The sequence below is a fragment of the Nicotiana tomentosiformis genome, chromosome 3, assembly GCF_000390325.3.
Source record: "Nicotiana tomentosiformis chromosome 3, ASM39032v3, whole genome shotgun sequence".
Classification (NCBI taxonomy): domain Eukaryota; kingdom Viridiplantae; phylum Streptophyta; class Magnoliopsida; order Solanales; family Solanaceae; genus Nicotiana; species Nicotiana tomentosiformis.
The window spans coordinates 103,724,937-103,731,877 of record NC_090814.1 but is presented as its reverse complement, the minus strand read 5'-3'; positions in this window follow the sequence as shown (position 1 = coordinate 103,731,877).

The following is a 6,941-nucleotide window of genomic DNA, read 5'->3' as shown; positions in this document are numbered from 1 at the left end:
TCATCATCCATGCTAGACAACAAAGCATGGTGGCCACGCTTGAAAAGGTTTATCATTCCCCCGCGGAAGATTTGGGGGAATAGAGATTCATCACATGAGCTAAGGTTAGCTCCTCTCTAGTTTCTTGGCACAAGTGTCCGAGGCAGGCGATCATCCTCCACACTGAAGGATTTACCTGTGCCAAACATACTTGGTAGCAAAGGCAAAACTCCGCAATCATGGAATCAAGCTCTCCGCTCAAAGAAAACTTAGCCAAAGTAAAGGGATACGTTAAAAGTATGTAAAACCTTCCTTGGAAAGGGTCACCCGCTCCGATAGATCAGGAGCGATTATTTCCAACTTAGTGCAGCGATAGTCCTCCTTCACAGCATGAATATTGGAAGGACAAATGGAAGAAGGGTACCTACTAACAACCCATGTACGAGGGTTAGCTGTAGGAAATTTCTCTTCAAAATCCTTCGATGTACTAAGCCTTCTTGGGATGATAAAATCCACTGTTAGAGGAACGGAACCCTCGGTTTTGTTCTTATTCTTTGTAGAACCACCACGTTTGGAGGAAGAAGTCATTGAAAAATAAGAAGATAAAGAGTTTGTGTTTGAAGAAAATTAAAAAAAGGATGGGAAACAAGGATGCAAATCAGAAGCTCAAACAATTGTGAAACGCAAAGGAAAAGAAAGTTGCGTATAAGTAAATTTTTGGCGACTAAATTCATGGCAATGATTACCTCGATAATCGTCAAAAGCTGTGTTGAATCATGGAATAATGCGTGTTCGGGGTATTAAATACGGAGAGACGTGCGTCTAATCAACTGTCAGAGGCCTTCGGAGAGAATTATAGTAATTCCCGCCAAAATGGTATTCCTACCAACTTTCCGGTAACACAAAGTTATGTCACTAGACAGCAAGGGGACTATCTGTATAGGGTAAAATATGATATGACACGTGACTGACTAAAAGGAGGACACGTGGACTCCAAGATGGAATGGCTGAGGACCGAACATAGCCACTACGCTTGTCACCGGAACGGATAACGTTCATAAAAGTATAGTAAATGCTCTGCGCCCGGTAGCATTTATTAAGGAATATTCTATAACATTAAGAGTGATGGTCCGTTATAAAGAATTTGGCATTTACGCTCAACGTTACATCTTCATCAATGACTCTCATAATTGACATTAAAGAAAGGCATGGTCTTAGGACCTTTTTCCATAGGCATATCTATAAACAGTGAGCTCAGTTACCATTGTAAAAGATACGGATTTTCTAGCAAGAACATATACTATATTCTATACAAAGTTTTATACAATTTCACTTTCTTGCTTTTTGATCTTATCATTACTGTGTTCGGAAACCGTGTTCACGGAATCACCATTTTTGCTATTTCATCTACATTCTAAGGCTAAGTATTGTGTATTTTTTCGATTATTATATTATTTCAGGATCAAATTAGTTCACTTGTCTAAAAAACACGTATAAATTCAATTGTACCGTTTTACGGGTAAACAATAGGCAAACAGAATATATAAGAAAAAAGCTAACAGAAAATTACATCAATACATAAATAAAATTAATAAACGTGATCCACCAGCTGGGTAACCCGCCAATCAAGCACGTATATCGGGAGCAAAAAATGGTTGCAGATAGACTAGCTAGGTATGCCATTGAAGCAAGATTGTGTACTACAGCTGTAATTTTTGAAGAACCTCCACTCTTTGTCTTGGATCTACTCCATGCTGATCTGCTGGGCACTGTTTATCTGCGGCACATCTCTTCAACCGCACATCATCAATCGCTTTTGTCATCAATAAATGATGCTGCCAATACTAATATACCACCCAATGTTGATGTTTTTTTGCCTTTGGGTTCTACTGTGGAACCAAATAGGGATGGTTCTGATGTAATGTATAATGTAGATGTAGAGCCACCTTAGATACTCTCCATATGTAACTTTTTTACTGTTTAACGCAATGTTTGTCTTTCGTGACCAAAAAAATAAAAAAAATTAATAAAGAGTTATGTTCTATTGCTTCCCCTTTCGGATTTTCTTAAATGCGTTGTCGTTTTACTGACATTGTTTGGTTTCAAGTATGTCTAAGACTTTGAGCAAATACTTGAAACTATAAACTTACAATCTTAAACTGACATTGCTTTCGATACAAATCAGGTGGTCACCATATTATATCTTAATGAACTTTAAGAAAAAAGAGAGTGAAATAATTTTATATATATATATATATATATATATATATATATATATATATATATATATATATATATATGTGTGTGTATGTTATATAAAGGTAAATTTTTAAACAAAATAGCCGGCGCAAATCAAATAATGATAAGAGGGAAAATGGGATTGACCGATGAAAATTATATGGATTTTAAGGGATATTGTGAAATAGAAGTAAGATCTTCTAAACATATATCACATGAGTAGTAAGTATTCAAGTGAAAAAAAAGTCAAGAACAATTATAATGTCACGACTCAAAATCCGTCTAGTCGTGATGGCACCTAACTGTAACGATCCGATCGGTCATTTTGAGTATTTACGCTCCTTTTAACTATTTGAAATCTTGAATAACTTTCTACGAGGTATTATGACTTGTGTGAATTGTCGGTTTTGGTTTTAAGGTATCTCGGAGTTAGCTTGAAAGAATAAATTTCATGTTGGAAACTTAAGTTGAAATAGTTGACCGGATGTTAACTTATGTGTAAACGACCCCGGAATAGAGTTTTGATGATTCCAATAGCTCCGTATGGTGATTTTGGACATAGGAGCGTGTCCGAAAAATTATTTGGAGGTCCATAGTGGAATTACGCTTGAAATGACAAAAGTTAAATTTTTGAAAAGATTGACCGGGGGTTGACTTTTTGATAACGGGGTAAGAATCCAGTTCTGAAAATTTTCATAGCTCCGTTATGTCATTTATGACTTGTGTGCAAAATTTGAGGTCAATTGAAGTTGATTTGATAGGTTTCGGCATCGAATGTAGAAGTTGGAAATTCTTAAGTTCCTTAAACTTGAATTGGGGTAGGATTCATGGTTTTTGTAATGACCCAACCGGTCATTTTAACTTTTAAAACCCCGTTCCCTAAAATAAAACTTCCCGTAGGTGCTTGTAATGATTTATGATTTGCGGGGATGGTTGGTTCGAGATTTGAAAGTGTTTGGGGTGAAACTGGAACACTTGGTTCCTTAAGTTAGCCTTAAAGTGCTAAGTTTGATTTCGGTCAACATTTTGAGGAAAACGACCCCGAAATAGAATTTTGATGATTCCAACAGCTCCGTATGGTGATTTTGGACTTAGGAGCGTGTTCGAAATTTTATTTGAAAGTCCGTAGTTAAATTAGGCTTGAAATGGCTAAAAACAAGAATTTAAGTTTGGAAGTTTGACCGATGAGTTGACTTTTTGATACCGGAGTCGGAATCTAGTTCCAAAAATTTTTATAGTTCCGTTATGTAATTTATGATTTGTGTGTAAAATTTGAGGTCAATCGAAATTGATTTGATAGGTTCCGACATCGAATATAGAAGTTGAAAACTCTTAGTTTCATTAAGGTTGAATTGGGGTATGATTCATGGTTTTAGCGTTGTTTGATGTGATTTAGAGGTTCGACTAAGTTCGTATGATGTTTTAGGATTTGTTGGTATATTTGGTTGAGGTCCCGAGGGCCTCGGGTGAGTTTCGGATGGTTAACGGAACAAAAGTTGGACTTAAAAAGTTGCTGCAATTTTTCCTTCTGCTGTATATTCTGGGTTGTGATCGAGCCCCAGATCGAACCCAGATATCGAGCCCACGATCGAGGCCTGCGTCGAAGCAAGGGACGAGGCTCAGTATCGAAGCTATGATCGAAGGCAAGGCTCGAGGGCCATGATCGAAGGCAAGGCTCGAGGGCCAGGGTCAAGACCCAAGATCGAACTTGATTGAGGCAATGACCATGTCCCAGGCTCGAGGCCCGATCGAGGCCATGACCAGCTCCCAAAAATCGAGCTCCCTGAGATCGAGCTCCTTGATCGAGCTCCCAAGATCGATCTCCCTGAGATCGAGCTCCTTGATCGAACTGGACAGAGCTGTAAGTTATAAAAACAGAGGACATTCGTCCCATTTTCCATTTTTGACGAACTTGAGCTTGAGCAGAAGCGACTTTTGACAGATTTTCAAGGGAAAAATATTAGGGTAAGTGATTCTAACTCGGATTTGGTCTACATAGACAAGTATATCATTATTTTCACCATAAATTAGTATTTTGAGATTTAAATTTGGAAATTTTTTTAGAAATCTCATAGAAACAAATTTTTGAGATTTCGGTATCGATTCGGAGTCGGATTTGAGTGAAACTGGTATGGTTGGACTCGTAATTGAATGGGTTGTCGGATTTCATAACTTTTGCTGAATTCCGAGACGTGGGCCCCACACACGAAATTTTAATTAATTTCGGAATTTTTATTAAAAAATATAGTATTTTCTTATAGAACTGATTCCTATAATTTTTAGTGATTGTATCGAATTATTTTGGCTAGATTCGAGCCAGACAGAGTTGAATAATCGTGGAAAAGGCCTTATAGTGGATTAAATTGGAGCAAGACGAGGTAAGTCTCTTGTCTAATCTTGTGAGGAGGAAATTACCTCATATGTGATTAAAATTAAATAATTTTTGCTAATTGTGGGGGATACGCACGCACGAGGTGACGAGAGTCAGTGCGTAGCTACTATTATTGCTAAAGTCCGGGTAGTTTAGGACTCAAAGCATGCATTACTTGTGTAAATTGTATTCTTTGATTAATTAATATTAATTGATATATATATATATATATGAATATATTGTGAATTGTTAGATAAAGATATTAAAGGATGGAAATCTCATAGGCTTGATTTTCTGTTTAAATCAATTAATTGTTAAAAGAAATTGTTCTCCTCCCGAATTTATCTTATAATAAATATACTCTCCTTCCGGAGGCACATAAGAAAATATCCTCCTTTCTTGTGGAGCGAGCCGAACGCCTCGGCAGGATAGATACATCTATGGATCGCGCCGCACGTCCCTCGACAGTGTACACGACACTCTGGATCGGGTCGTACGTCCTCGGCAGAAATCGTGCTTAATAATAATAATTAAACGATACTTTAATAATTTATTTCAGTTTGTGAAGCTAATCAATAAATTGAAAAATTCTTGGAATTTAATGAATTATTATTCTTGTTTGTTAAGGAATTAATTGTTACTCCTGTAAATGAGATTTAATTGATAAATTGGAAATTATTTGAACTGAAGGAATTTAATTAATATATTGAGAATTGTTACATTTGAAGGAATTTGATTATTTCCGCTGATTAAATAAATTATTGTAAATTCTGTAAATCATGCTGATTTAAAAATCCTAATTTTATTTCAGTTATTATTATCGACCCATAGTGAGTGTCAAAGTTGGCCATCTCGTCTCTACCACTTCGAGATTAGGCTTGATACTTACTGGGTACACGTTATTTACGTACTTATACTACACTTGCTGCACTTTTTGTGCAGGATCTGAGACAAGTACTAGTGGAGGACCTATCATCACATACCCACGTCATCCCGAGGCATAATGGTGAGCTATCTTTCTGAGCCGTTCTGCAGCTACCAGTGGTCTCTTCTTATATTTACATTCTATCTATTTCATTTCAGACAGTATTTGGAGTTTTGTATAATCTACTAGATGCTCATTCACTTGTGACACCAGGTCTTGGCACACACATCAGTAGAGTTTAAGTTTATATTTTTTTTGGTTTTAAATTTTATCAATATATGCTTAATTTATTAGTTGGCTTGCTTAACTGTAGTGTTGGGCGCCGTCACTACCTACAGGTGAAATTGGGTCGTGACAACATGGCATCAGAGCATTAGGTTCACGTAGGTCTCACAAGTTATAAGCAGACCTAATAGAGTTTTGCGGATCGGTACGGAGACGTCTGTACTTATCTTCGAGAGGCTATAGGGTGTTAGGAAATTATCTTTCTTCACATTCCATCGTGTAATTAATGTAGAACTAAAAATCCTTCTCTTATTTTCTCAGAGATGGTGAGAAGGCGCTCGAATGAAGTTCCAGACCAGGGAAGAGCTACTCCCCCAGTTGCTAGAGGCAGAGGCCGAGGGAGGACTCCAGCGCATGGTAGAGGGCGAGAACGTCCCAGGACTATTCCAGTTATGCCGCCAGTAGATCCAGCAGAGAATCCCATTATTGAGGAGCAGGGTGAGGTGCCTGTGGCAGAGCCAGCTCCGGTGCACTTCACATCTGCACCAGGATTTCAGGATGCCGTGGGTCGTATGCTGCGATTCATGGACAATATGACTCAATCCGGTTTATTTCCGGCAGACCCAGCCACATCTCAGGCGGGCGGGGGAGCACAGACCCCTACCGCGCAGGCTCATGGACAGGCAGCTGCTGTATATCAGACCCAGGGTGCACTACCCGTGGGTGGAGCCCAGTCAGTGGCAACAGCTACACCTGAGCCCAGGCCAGCTGTAGCCGCCGATCCTCAGAAACTATTGGACAGATGGACTAGACTACATCCTCTTGTCTTCGGGGGTGAGCGACATGAGGATCCACATGATTTCATTGATCGTTGCAAGGATAGACTGTACAACATGAGGATATTGGAATCCCATGGGGTTGATTTTGCTACTTTTCAGCTAGAGGGTAGAGCCCGTAGATGGTGGCAGTCTTATGCTCTTGGCAGACCAGCAGATTCTCCTTTCATGACTTGGGACAGGTTCACTCGTATCTTCTTGGACAGGTATATTCCACCCTCCTAGAGGGAAGAGTTGCGGTTTCAGTTTGAGCAGCTCCAGCAGGGTCAGATGTCAGTGACTGATTATGAGGTGAGGTTTTCTGAATTATCTCGCCATGCACTAATGATACTCCCTACTGAGGCGGAGAGAGTGTGAAGGTTTGTAT